Source organism: Canis aureus, chromosome 2, assembly GCF_053574225.1.
Source record: "Canis aureus isolate CA01 chromosome 2, VMU_Caureus_v.1.0, whole genome shotgun sequence".
NCBI lineage: Eukaryota > Metazoa > Chordata > Mammalia > Carnivora > Canidae > Canis > Canis aureus.
In genome coordinates, this window is record NC_135612.1 from 28,271,040 (window position 1) to 28,285,377 (window position 14,338).

The following is a 14,338-nucleotide window of genomic DNA, read 5'->3' on the forward strand; positions in this document are numbered from 1 at the left end:
ATGGGCCTGAGGGACGGTGATCCATAGTTAAAAGCAAAGCAATTGCCTCCTTTGGCTCTAGGCTTTCATTTAGAAACCACGCTGATTAAGACACTGTGTCATCCACAACTCTGTGCGTCATGGTGGATCCTTGTAGCCTCATGTCTTGTTCCAGCTGCTGCCCCGGTGACCAGTTCAGAGCAGGCTTTGGTCAGCCTCTCACAAGGCAACCACTGTGCCTTGCCCTGACCCCACATGTTCTCCAACACTGAGAGACTCACATGTACATACCCTACGTGTGCTGCAGTTGATGCCCGTGGGGCCACGCTTACTCACTGGGAGCCACTGCATAAATGTTTTCCCCATATACCCCCCAGAGTGACAGTTAGCAGATGAATTTCATCAGGATTCTCAAAGGGGACCAAAGGGACTGAGCATGAGTCACCTGTGGCAGTGGCTAGCTTGATAACACATCCATGTGTGGCTTTCTCTCATTCCATGTTCAACCACTCTGGCCTCTCATTCCTGCTCCCTGGGATCACCTCCAAAATAAACTACTTGCATGCAGACTGCTGGTTTTGGCTCAAAGTCAGTGTCAGAAAGCATTTACTCGTAGCTCCGTGTTCATACTGACTCCCACTGTCTTCACCAAATTCTAGCATGCTGAAGCTAGAAAGGCTAAGAGCCTCATATTATACATGAGGAAATTGAGCCCCAAAGAGGTTAAGTGACTTTCTATGGTCACACAGCTGGATTGAGGCAGATGTAGGAGTAGGACTCTGTTCAAGTGTTTTTTTGGTTAATGATCTTTCCTTTAAAACTGTCACTCATTCTGCTTCTTAATGGTTGTGTGCTAGGTCTCAAGCCATTTGGGCTTCCAAAAGGAAGAGAATTAGTGATGACAAAATTTGGCTAAGGAACCACTGATTACACTTGGTTTTGGGATACTTAATGAGCCATGGAAAGTTGAATTTAATGAGGATGAGTTTAATAAAAGAGAAAAGGACACAATTGTATGAAGAAGAGAATATGGGGATATCTGGGTGGCGTCTGACTCTTGATTTCAGCTCAGGTCATGATCTAAGGGTTGTGAGACTGAGCCACACGTTGGGCTTCATGCTCAGTGGGGAGTCTGCTTGAGGTTCTCTCTTCCCCCACCAAACTCACACTCTTCCTCTTTAAAAAAAAAAGAGAGAGAGAATATGACATGGGCAGGGGAATAGGTGGAATCAGTAAAGGGGATTAAGAGCACACTTATCTTGATGAACTCTAAGAAATGTATAGACTTGTTATTATATATAGTACACCTGAAACTAGTATAATACTGTATATTGGTTATACTTCAATTAAAAAACTTAAGACAAATAAAACAACAAAACAGAAGTGGTTACAATGAGGGGCCATGCAATGCAAGTGTGGTAAGGAGGGAAACTTAGGACTTGGTGGAGGGTTGTTAAGATGTGGTAAAAAGGTAGTGTGATTGAAGGATTGTATATCCTGAGGGTGGTTGAAGAATTATTGAAGTGAGGTTCTGGATCACTATTGTCCAATGGAAATATAATGCAAACCACAAATGTGAGTCACATATGTATTTTAAGTAGCTGTGTTCAAAAAAACTAAAATAGGTAAAATTAGTTTTAATAATATATTTTATTCAATGTAATAGAGCTAAAGTATTATTTCAATTAGTAATCAATATAGAAAGTTATTGAGATATTGTACAATCTTTTAAAAAAATACAGTAAATCTGGTGTGTATTTTATACTTAAAGCACTTCTCAATTCAGACTAGCCACATTTGAGGTGCTTAATAGCCAAATGTGCCTAGTGGCTACCATTTGTTTTTTTTCCCCTCACTTGATAGAGATATAATTGACATATAACATTGTGTAAGTTTAAGGTGTACAACATGATGATTTGATGCAAGTATGTATTGCCAGATGATTACCACAAGAACGTTAGTTAACACATCTGTTACCTTATATAGTTTCTTTGTGTGTGGTAAGAGCATAGAAGATTTACTCTCTTAGCAATTTTCATGTGTTCAGTACTGTATTGTTAGCTAAAGTCACCAAGCTATATATTAGGTCCCTAGAACTTACTCATCTTGTACCTGGAAGTTTGTACCCTTTGCTCACCCCACCCATTTCCCCCACCCCCAGCCCTTGGCAGCCACCAAGTCTCTTATAAGCGTTCCGTTGTTTGTAGATTTCACATGTAAGATCATACAGCAGTTGCTTTTCTCTGACTTGTTGCACGAGCATAATGCCCTCAAGTTTCAAACATGTCACAGATGGCAGCATTTCCGTCCTTTTTATGGCTGAATAATATTTCATTATATATTCTTTATCAGCACTACATTTTCCGTATCCATTTATCCATCCGTGGACACTTGGGTTGTTTCCATGTATTGGCTTTTGTAAATAACACCACAGTGAACATGTGGATGAAGATAACTCTTCAAGATAGTAATTTCATTTCCTTTGGCTATGTACCCAGAGGTGGGATTATTGGATATTGGATCATATGGTAATTCTATTTTTAATTTTCTGAGGGCCCTCCATATTGTTTTCCATAGTGGCTATATCAACTTCCTTTCTTACCAGAAGTACATTAGGGTTCCCTTTTTTCCACATCCTTGCCAGGATTTACTTCTTGTCTTTTTGGTGATAGCCATTTTGGCAGGTGTGAGGTGATATCTCATTGTGCTTTTAATTTGCATTTTTCTGATGCTGAGTGATGTTGAGGTCCTTTTCATATACCTGTTGGTCAGTTGTGTGCCTTCCTTGGAAAATTGTTCATTCAGGTCCTTTGCCCATTTAAAAAATCAGATTATTTTTTTTGCTCTTGGGTATATATCCTTTTATCAGATACATGGCTTGTAAGTATTTTCTTTCATTCTGTAGGTTGCCTTTTAATTTTAGTGATTGTTTCTTTTGCTGTGCAGAAGCTTTTTAGCTTGTTGTAATCCCACTTGGTTTTATTTTTGTCGCATATGCTTTGAGTGTCATGGAGTTCTTTCCCCATGTTTATTTCTAGGAGTTTCATAGTTTCAGGTCTTAGATTTAAGACCTTAATCCATGCTGAGTTAATTTTTGTGAGTGCTGTAAGATAGGGATCCAGTTTTATTCTTTTGCATGTGAATATCCAGTATTCTAGTGGTTACCATTTTGAACAGCTCAGTTCAGTAGCAAGTGAGCTGATAAGATGGTTGGTGGTCACTGGAGAGAGTGTGATGCCTGAAATTAAAATTGTGGAGGGTTTACAAAAATATATATATATACATATATATATATATTTAAAGATTTTATTTATTCATGAGAGACAGAGAGAGAGAGAGAGGCACAGACACAGGCAGAGGGAGAAGCAGGCTCCATGCAGGGAGCCTGATGTGGGACTCGATCCCGGTTTCCAGGACCACACCCTGGGCTGAAGGCAGCACTAAACCGCTGAGCCATCCAGGCTGCCCTTTTAAAAAAAAAAAAAAAAAAAAGATTTATTTATTCATGAGAGACACACGCGGGGGGCTGGGGGGGCAGTTTACAAATATTTTTAACTGTAAGGCCCAGAGTATAATCTGGGAGTGATATGCTACAGCAGGGTAGAGGATAAGCTCATTGAAGAGGAGGAAGTCAGATCACTGAGAGTCCAGGATTTTGGAGAGATCATCTATATCATCTGTATTGATATTGAAATCATCAGTGGTTTGCAGAGAGTGATAGGAATGGTACTGGAGAGATAGGATGCTGGTAGGTGTCAGAATTGTCAAGGAACATGGCAGCAGTGATCCAGGAGTCTAAAAACAGCTGCAATAAAATAATTGAGTCAGTGGTATAGTCTGAGTGTATGAGCCACAATCTGGGGCAAGATGGATAGTGATTAGAGAGAAGGGTGGGGAAAAAGGAAGTGCAGTGATGAACAGTGAGGCTGAAGAGGAAGCAAGGTCCTTAGGGGAGAGCCAGAGACTCCAGATGGAATTTACTTTTGTTGACGGTGCTCTGCAAGGAGTGGAAACAGAAGGGAAGCGTTCAAGGGCTGGAAAGAGGTAGGATTTACAATCAGATCACCGGATATGCAGAGCTCCTTGGAAATGAGTCTAGGTGCTGAAGGATGATCCTCCCCAGCCTGCTTTTGGAGTGTGAGTCCCTGCTGCTCACTCAACCTCATCATCCACTGATGTACCTGCTCAGATACCCACTTAGGCACTGCCCTTGGCCCCCAGGGGAGAGGATCCTCTGGGACTTAAGGCCATAGTGTATCTTTGGATCCCTCACTCCATCCTGTCTCCTGTTTGATACATTCCTCTGATAATTGCATAGTAATCTTGTTCCACAGGAATGGCTTCATCTAGAGTTCATTATTAAATAATAATTTATTTTTTAACTCATAATGCATGAAGTACGGAATTTTCAAATGTTCAGAAGTTTTTGAGTGAAAAATAAGTCTGTATGCCTGCCACTGTTCTTCAGCCTCTCAGTTTCTTTTCCCAGAGAACACCACTGTTACCAGTTCTAGAATTCACTTGTAGTAGGTAGTGCCTCTGCTCCTATTCCCTCCTTCTGCCTCTTGGGATGTGAAGGAGACTTTCTTCTGAAAATGTATTCAATGTTCTCCAGGACAGGGGCTTGCTAACCAGAAGTCTGGGTGCTAAGAAGTGACTCCAGATCTGCCAATTCTTGAAATTCAGATGTAGTCTTATGGTTGCCTCCTTGGAAAGCTCTTGATTTCTGGGTTCCAATGGCTATATGTAACCCCAAATCTCTGCAGTTCTTTTAGGGAAGAGTAAGATCTTTATTCTTTCATCTATTCAACAAATATTCTTTCAATGATTCTTCTATGCAAGGCTCCATGTAAGCACATAAAAGTGAATCAGACTTGGCCAAACTCCCCTAGGCATTTGGACTATCCACTAATCCTGCCTGAAGTCCAGTCTACGCTAACTGCTGGCAATGGCAGTCTCTCCTTGTTCGACATCGTTTGTATAGAATAAGGGCTGTGTGGTTCCACAGCATGTCCTATCCTGACTACTCTCCAATCTGGGCTGTGATGGGCTCACTGGCACATCAGGGGTTACTAACTGCTATAGTTGTAGCATGAGAGCTGCAGAGTGTCATTGCCCCACCCCACCTCCATCTCCTTATCCCAGATTGGAGAATGGGGTTCCTAGTTTCCTGTATTGAAATTGTGTCCATATAGAAATTGCACACTTAAGAAAAATCCCAACGTTTACTTGACTCTGTTTTGTTTCTCCTCCACTACTGAATTGCAGCATTATATTGATGTGGTCGTGCAGAAGATAAAGGGTTAATATGGGTAACCTTCAGAGGAGAAGAGTGAAACAATCAAAAAGAGCTCTAGCACTTTGCTTCTGTGAAAAGCCAATTAGCACTCTTCCGTGGTTATAATTTCTAATTCCTTTTTGAGCTGAGAAAAAAAAATGTTTTTCCTAATTAGATAATTACTTGGTAGTGACCCTTTGATAAAAAATTGCTTTGACTCCGAAAAGTATCTGGGGAAGAATTACTTTGTTTAATAAATCATTATTCTAACATTTGAAAAAAATCAGACATTAAGAAAAGGTCTTGAAAGGTACAGTTCTTATGCTAAACCATGTAAGAAATACCATATTGGGTTGAAAGTTCTTTGTTTATGTGTGTGTGTGTGCGTGCACGTATGCATGCATACATAAAATTGATATTTTTGTCCCCAAAATGTATACGACTAATTAATGTAGGATGTTAACCAGAAGAGAAACTGAATGTGGGGCATATGGGAACTCTGTATTACATTTGCAATTTTTCTGTACATCTAAAACTATTCTAAAATAAAATATTTTTTATATATGAAAGACACAAATAAAATCAGATGTATTCTACTATATACTGAATAAGAACATTCCTGAAAGCTTTCTATAAGTGTAATTCCACTTAAAAAAAAAAGCTTTATTTAAAAAATTGACAATATATTGCCTTCTTAAGGTTTTCAGCTACATCTAATGGAAGTATTAGAAATGGTAGTTTTAGTACATAAAAGTACGATCAGAATTTCCTGTTGTGCAAATAATGTTAAGTATGAAGTTGAGTTTAGAATATTTAGTTGCTACATAGGCGACACTTTTCCTATGAGAAACAATAAATTACTGTTTGCTAATAAATTTACTCTATACACGAATCAAAGTTATAGTTAAAAACTATGAATTACTTATGTTTAGGGTTATCTCATGATACTGCCAACATGAGGAAGTGTGGTGACACTTTGAGTTTGGTCTATGTCTTGGTTTGTCCCATTGTAAATTTCTAAGAAATTAACTGGTTCTGGCCAAATTTGATTGACATGTGTTTAGTTTTCCTCGATTCTCCTTGAACCTGTGCTTTAATTTGCCACCTTTAAACACAATTGCACTGGAGCACCTGGGTGGCTCCGTAGTTGAGTGTCTGCCTTTGGCTCAGGTCGTGATCCCAGGGTCCTGAGATCAAGTCCTGCATCTGGCTCCTCTCAGGGAGCCTTCTCCCTCTGCTTATGTCTCTGTCTCTCTCTCTGTGTTTCTTGTGAATAAATAAATAAAATCTTTTTAAAAAAACCCACAATTGGATTCGAACACAAAAGAATTTCATGTGAACCTGTATCCTATCATATATAAATTTCAGTGAAATTAAGTAGGTGGGTGGAGTACAGATAATGGAAAAAGAAGTGATGATATAAAAGTTCATTTGTGGTTTACTGCTTGGTATCTTTTAGCCTACATTTTTCTTGACAACAGAGGATTATCAGGAAAATAGTGTAGTCCTTAATTTAAAAGAAGTTTTGGCACAGTGTATCACATGACCCTAATATTGTAATAGAGAAGCCTTCGACCCTTGAATTCCCTTTGCCTAGCACTCTCTTCTCTTGACCTTTTCATGGCTGCTGATACCTTGTCATTTTAAGTATCAGCTCACAAGTCAACCCTGCATCCCATGTTGTCCCTCCCTGCCCCCTCTTCGTCTGCCCCATCACAGTGTTTGGTTTTCTGCATAGCACTTATCCCAGTGGGAATGATCGTTCTGGTTGTTTTTGCCATATTTGTTTGTCATCTGTCTCCCTCAACAGAATTAAGCTTCAAGAGTACAAGGACCTTATTTGTCTTTTTTTTTTTATCAGGATACCCCCTGTGCTTGGAACACTGGCACATAGTAGGTTGATATTTTAATGTTTGACGTTGCAAAACATATGATAGGTATATATACATTTATAGTTCCTGCTAGAAGATAGGCCAGAAAGATTCCCCTCCTCCCATGAATGAATAACTACCCCATTTACTAAATTCTTTCCTAATTCCTTACTGTTTCTGATTTTCTTAGACACTGACATTGTTCTTAGGGCATGATAAATGATATGTTGTAATAGGAAAATGTAAATCTCAAGGAGAAAACTTGGCATTAAGGTAACATTTTATCTGCACAACAAATTGATGTTTTAGCTCCTTTCTTCTGATTTTCGTCGGTAAGAGGATGACTTTGAGGATAGGAAGGAAACATAGGTGTTCTTGGGGTAGGAGTCCATGGGTCATTATATTAGTGACCTCTTGTTCTACCTGCATATTTCTAGAAGACAGGCAACTTTAGTATTTTACCACATTTACCCAGAAATTTGGTCAATGGGCAGTCCGGGTGACTCAGCGGTTTAGCGCTGCCTTTAGCTCAGGGCCTGATCCTGGAGACCCGGGATCGAGTCCCATGTCAGGCTCCCTGCATGGAGCCTGCTTCTCCCTCTGCCTGTGTCTCTGCCTCTCTCTCTCTCTGTGTGTGTATGTGTGTGTGTCTCTCATGAATAAATAAATAAAATCTTTAAGAAAAAAAAAAAAAGAAAAATTTGGTCAAGTCTGCTCTTGGGTTTAGATCCATGTGGCCAGACCTAGTGTTCTTTACCCTGGAGTCGAATAGGCCAGGAGGACCTGTCTCTTTCTCCCAATACTCAGGGACTTACCTTGATGTACCTTGGCCTGTCTCTGCCTTAGAACCTGCATGGGAAGCCTTCACAGACCAGCTTAGAGCTGTAAAAGAAATGTAGGATAGAGTGTGTGATGATTGTTAACTGTTTACATGTGAGATGTTCATACATGTCTGGGATATATTTAATTTTATGAAAGTCACGCCCCACTTGCTGCATGCTCACCTCATCACAAACTTCAGTGATTTTACAATGAATCATTTATCTTAGAGGATATTTGTAGTAAATGCTAACCTCAAAGTGTAAATGAAGTCACAGACCAAGATTCCTTACAGGCTGTAGTAGGCAAGTAAACACAATTTAGATCCAATAGATGTCAGGTGTCATTTTACCTTCTGTTTCACATTCTCTCCCTCCTTTTACTTTCCCCCCAAATTAATGTAGTCTTTATGTTCAATAGAAAGCTATTTGATCTTCCCCATTACTGCCTCTAAGACATCTTTTCTCCTAGTGTAGAGAGTCAGCTCTCCTTAGATTGACTCGAGTGTTTTTTGCTAGCCATGATCCTTAATGTAGGATAGAAGCTCCTGAAATCACTGGTTTCCTTTCAGTTACAGTATCAAGCTCAGAAAAGTCCTTTATGCTCAAAAAAAAGAAGCCAGGGGCCCAGATAGGTTGCCCAGATAAATCTTTCCAATTGAGGTGGCAGCAGTAGTTAGTTGGTCAGATAATTATCAGATAACTCAATAAGGTATCCAGGAAATGAATGGGAAACAGAAACCAAACTGCACATCGATAGTGAAGACCAGATTTATTTTACAGAAGGGAGTGTTTATGCCTCTTTTAGTCAAAATTATACAAGTAAGGGGGATGCCTGGGTGGCTCAGTGGTTGACTGTCTGCCTTCAGTCCAGGGCCTGGTCCTGGATACCCAGGATCCAAGCCCATGTCAGGCTCCCCGCATGGAGCCTGCTTCTCCTTCTGCCTGTGTCTCTGCCTCTCTCTCTCTGGGTCTCTCATGAATAAATACGTAAAATCTTAAAAAAAAAAATTAGTAAGTAATGAAAAGCAGTCCAGGAGCTGAAGAAAGTAGTCTATTGGTTGTCAAATTACCTGGAAAATTAATAGGAATGTTTAATATCCCTAAGAAGACATTCATGAAGTAAAATGAATATAAAGTATCTTGGCATCATCATATGGCTCAAAGTATTTGTGAGCCACTCCATTGTGATAGATACGTGGACCACTTGTTCCCACAAGGTATGGCACTGAAGATTGGTAGAGACATGGAGGGCTTCTTTCATTTTACATTTTTAAAACAATTCAGCTCTAAAAATACTATTTTTCTCTCTAAAAATGGTACCCCTTAGTTCATTTCTTTCTTTTTTTATGAATTAACATTAAAATAATATTTTCTAACCATTGGATTACCAGAGTAGATTTTATTATAAAATAAGTCATACTGGGATCCCTGGGTGGCGCAGCGGTTTGGCGCCTGCCTTTGGCCCAGGGCGTGATCCTGGAGACCCGGGATCGAATCCCACGTCGGGCTCCCTGCATGGAGCCTGCTTCTCCCTCTGCCTGTGTCTCTGCCTCTCTCTCTCTCTCTCTCTCTCTCTCTCTGCCTCTCATGAATAAATAAAATCTTAAAAAAAAAAAAAATAAAATAAATAAGTCATACTTATTTTAGATTGAATATCCATTTTTGAAAGAAATCCTTAGTATCTTCATTAAATTTTTAAAAATGACTTTAATCATGCTCTGATTAAAAAATATTAATACATGATCATGGCAGAAAGCTAGAAAACTCTTGAAAGATATAAAGGGAACAATGTAAATTGTTCATTATCTTACCACTCAAGGTAAATACTTAATTTTCTATGGTAAAAATTTCTCTGACATTAAAAATTCTCCAAAAGTGTATTTTTTAATAATAGCAATCATTTTAAGAAATCATGATCTGGGTGACTACAGCTAGACAAGAGAGGTTTTTTTTCCTTTGGCTAGAAATTTGGTTACCTTTGATATTTTGGCATAAACACACGTGGTGGCAGAGAATAATCGTGATGTATCTAAAATGGCAAGTCTGTAAATACAAATGTGCAACACTGAGTCTGTGTTGAAATGGATCCAGAGGCTCTAACTTCACTTCTTATAAAATAAACTGAGAAGAACCATGACATTTGTGTCTGATCATACTATGAGAAACTTGAGAATCAAATAAGATAAATAGATTCCATCATACAGCAGGATAAGAAAAGTACTAAATCCATCCCAAACAGTTGCTTTTGCTGTGACTCAGCCTACTTTATGATACGGAAAGTGAATTAAATCTACGTTTTTAAAAGCCCAGCTCCCATCATGTTATTGGCTGGCAGGAAAAGGTCTGGGGAAGGAGGCAGTGCCCTGGCCACCCAGGAAACCTTCCTGGAGGATCCCACTGACTCACTCAGGCCTGTCTCCCATCCTCAGCATGTTTTCAATAAGCATGAAAAAAACTTCTAAGTGATCAAAATGATAACTGATTTTTCTTTCTAATGCCTTAAATATTCTTTCAGCAAAGCTTCTTTAAAAATAATTTCTGACCGTATTTTTGGTTTTCATCAAGAAATGGGAATGGATAGTGGTATTGTGAATTGATCCCAAGAGAAAAGTTTCCATAAAATATAAGTGCCTTGGTCAGGTAGTTGGAGATGCGCCTGTCTGACCACTGTTCCCTATCATGAGTTCAAAATATACCTTCTCTTTGGCCGGATGATGTTGACTGCAATCATTTGGATCAGTGCAGAGCTTCCTGACCCACCTGCTGTGTTGGTAAACCTGAAACCGTCATGGCAAATATGTTTATTTGCTTCTCCCTGAAATGTGCTGTCCCTGTTTTGCTTCCTGCAGATAAAAACTGACAGGTCCTTTTCCTGCTAGCCAAAAACAGTGATGGGAACCAGGTGGAAGATACAGCTTTTAGAATGTAGTTTTAACTCATTTTGAGTCCCATAAAGTAGCTTGAGTCACAGACAAGCTGTGGGCCTCACCAAGCACTCCGTGGCTTCACATTCCCTCTGGCAAACCTCTCTCAGTGCACTATGGTGATTTTGCTTTTGGAGTGTCAGAAATAACTTACCTGCAAAAAATTTGCCTGTGAGCTCTGAGGGCTGCCAGAGAGCATCACTATCGTCCATTTTCTCTCTTTTTCCTAGTCTTCAAATCCATATAGCCTAGTGTATTATAAGAATGGTATGAACCAGACTCCCCACAACCATTTGGGTTATAGATGGTGAAGGCCTGGTTACATAACCATTCATTAGAAGAGCAGGTCCAGAATTGGTGAAAGCCTGCATTGACTCCTCGGTTTTTAAAACAGGGACTTGGTAAATAAAATAAAAAAAAAAAAAAAAAAAAGGGCAGCCCAGGTGGCCCAGTGATTTAGTGCCACCTTCAGCCCAGGGCCTGATCCTGGAGATCCGAGATCGAGTCCCGCATTGGGCTCCCTGCATGGAGCCTGCTTCTCCCTCTGCCTGTGTCTCTGCCTCTCTCTCTCTCTGTGTGTCTCTCATGCATAAATAAATAAAGTCTTAAAAAAAAACAACAACACAAAAAACGAATACTTGGAATGAAACCCCTGGAATCTCCCAAGATGGTAATTGACCTTACTATTGTGTACTGAGGCCTCCATTTTAGATTCTCCCCAATTACTTCCTTTTTCTCTCCTTTTAATTATTATTACTCTTGTAGTCAAATACTGGGATAGAGAGCTGGACGGGCTTCGGGAGAAGAAGTGTGATTGTGGCTTTGCTTCTAACTAGCTGTACAGCTTCTCGTGCGCTCTTTCATCTTTCTTGACCTCATCATCTTCGTGTTGATGTCTCAAATATGTGTGAGATTCTGTACTCCAATCATGGAAATTCAAATACTATTTTCTTTTAGGCAGGTTCACAATCTTCTCTGTATTTTTAAGCTGCCTAGAAAGCCTGCCCCAAAGATTCAGATTCCCAAAGCGATTCTGCAGCATAGTCAGGATGAAGGATGAAAACCCCTGATATAGTTTAGACCCAGAGACTCATTATTATAAAACTTTCTCCTTTGCCACATTTTTTTTCATCCTTAAGAAAATTTTGCCATTCAGAAAATAACTACCTTTGTAATCAAATCCTCACAAAAGTTAAGGGTCAGCCATTTTCTCTTTGTGTGACTTTTAATGGATATTTTGCATTGAATCAGTACCCATTTGTGTTCTTGCTTATTTCCACTCTCACTACTCAACCACACTTGACCAGTGATTCTAAAGAACTGAGGATATAAAGTATACTGAGTAAAACTGGTTGATATTAATGTACCAGCCATTACATCTCTCTCTGGAGAATGGTTCTCAGAGCATAGACCCAGAAGCATTCTCATCACCTGGAAACTTGTTAGAAATAAAAATTTTCAGGCCCCTCCTTGGACCAGAAATTTTAGAAGTGGGACCCAGCAATCTGTGTATTAACAAGATTCTGATATGTGCTATTGTATGAGAACTGTCTTAGAGAGATTTTGTATTTTCAGACATTTGGATTTTTAAGTGTGCTTAGATATTTTTGAAGCAATCATTGTCCAAACTTAGAAAATAGAAAGGATATTACATAAGTAGAAATAAAAAAGATATTACATTTCCAAAGAGTATTGTGCCGCCCTGCCTTCCTACTTTTTTATCCTTCAGAAGTTTTCTTTTCTACTCTTAGAAAATCTATCCATATCTCTGCCTTTGTGCAGTTTGAAATTTTTTATATTTTTTATTTATTCTTTTTAAAAACTTTTTTTAGAGTGATTGGGTGACGGACACTGGGGGTTATGCTGTATGTTGGTAAATTCAACACCAATAAAAAAAAAAAGGAAATGTAAAAAAAAATAAAAACTTTAATTTTAATTTTTTTGTGGTCTGAAATTTTATTTTTTTAAGCATGAGAGACACACAGAGAGAGACACAGACATAGGCAGAGGGAGAAGCAGACTCCCTGTGGGGAGTCTGATGTGGGACTCGATCCCAGGACTCCGGGATCATGCCCTGGGCTGAAGGTGGATGCTCAACTGCTGAGCAACCCAGGCGTCCCAACAGTCTGAAATTTTAGTCTTAAAATCGGTTCTATTAGCATGGGAACTTTGATAATCAGTGGTGTTTAAATAATTGTGGAATATGTTGGAATAGTAGATGGAACAGTGACTAATAAAATATTTAATTTCTACTTTTTCATTTGTATATTTTTCAACTGAAACTTCCAGATGGAATTCTTCTTCCTTTAAAGATTTTATTTATTTATTTGAGAGAGAGGGAGTGTGTGTGTGTGTGTGTGTGTGTGCGCACTAGTATGAGCCGGGGGAGGGGCAGAGGGAGAGAGAATCTCAAGAAGACTCTGCATTGAGCACAGAGCCTGGCATGGGGTTCGAACTCACAGACCTTGAGATCATGACCTGAGCCGAAACCAAGAGTTGGACACTTAGTAGACTTGAGCAACCCAGCGTCCTGGAATATAGAACATAGACAAAGATGATTTAAGGTTATCTTTAAATCAATGGAATTGTTCTATAACAGAGAAAGGCTGCTCTTATCAGTGGGACATTTTAACAAAATAGAGCACTTTCAGGGAGGAAGGTGTGAGCGTGGACCAACATCTTGAACTGAATGATGAGGAAGGAGGATAAGGGCATCTGCTGCAGCAGAAGCAGACCGAGAGCCCAGGTTTCTGTGCTTCCAATTCAGTATTCTCTGCACAGAATGGCACTGCCTCTTGGACTGTACCGTTTACCTAATTGGTTGGCTTTTTGTCAAGAACTTGATCCAAGTGTGGTTTTTTGTTTTAATATATAAAGCATTTGCGAGTTCTTCCAAGGGCAGTACATAGCTTTACTTAACTCCCTCAAGCCCTCTCACCTCTGTCGAGTTGGACCAGGAAATTCAAGGTCTAGCCAGGGGCCCCCAAAGAGTTAAAAAGACAACCAGCCTGCAGAGTAGAAGAAACTGATGTCAAAAACAGATGTTCCTATCCAGGCTTTGCTGGATTCCTAAGTCAGGATAAAGCCAGCGTGTATGCATGCACGTCAAAAGAAAAAAAATCTTGGCCAGGACTGTGGAGAAATGGAGGGTCCCCTCATCTGCAGTTCCCCTCCAGGCTTTGTGCATGGGAGCAGCGCCCAAGGGCTCCCGGCCCTCGGCCAGTAGCCCTGAACGCCCTCCGGTCGCTTGCTTGCCTTGTTGCTGAGCTGCTGAGCTGCCCGCCGGCCTGCCCGTCTTCACTGGCTTCGGGATTGTTCTTGGCGTGGCTGCCAGCTGTCTGCCAGGCCGTCTGCAGCCGTCTTCCTGTGCTCCCCACCGCTGCCGAACTTCACAGCACTATTGTTCCTGTTGGGCCTTTTTCTTAAAATCTTTCCCAGCTGTATCCTGATATGGTAAACCACTTA

The 14,338-nt window shown here is 40.0% G+C and overlaps 1 protein-coding gene and 1 long non-coding RNA gene across 8 annotated transcripts in view; one reads left to right on the top strand and one right to left on the bottom strand.

Annotated features, from left to right (window-relative positions):
* The window catches only part of ARSB (arylsulfatase B), a 186,304-nt gene that overhangs the window by 48,497 nt on the left and 123,469 nt on the right, over positions 1-14,338 (top strand). The window lies entirely within an intron of this gene.
* LOC144294927 (uncharacterized) lies at positions 1,638-13,554 on the bottom strand. Its single transcript, XR_013362272.1, has 3 exons — positions 13,338-13,554; positions 7,944-8,010; positions 1,638-3,217 (listed from the first exon to the last, which is right to left on the bottom strand). It is a non-coding gene; the product is annotated as an uncharacterized LOC144294927 (long non-coding RNA).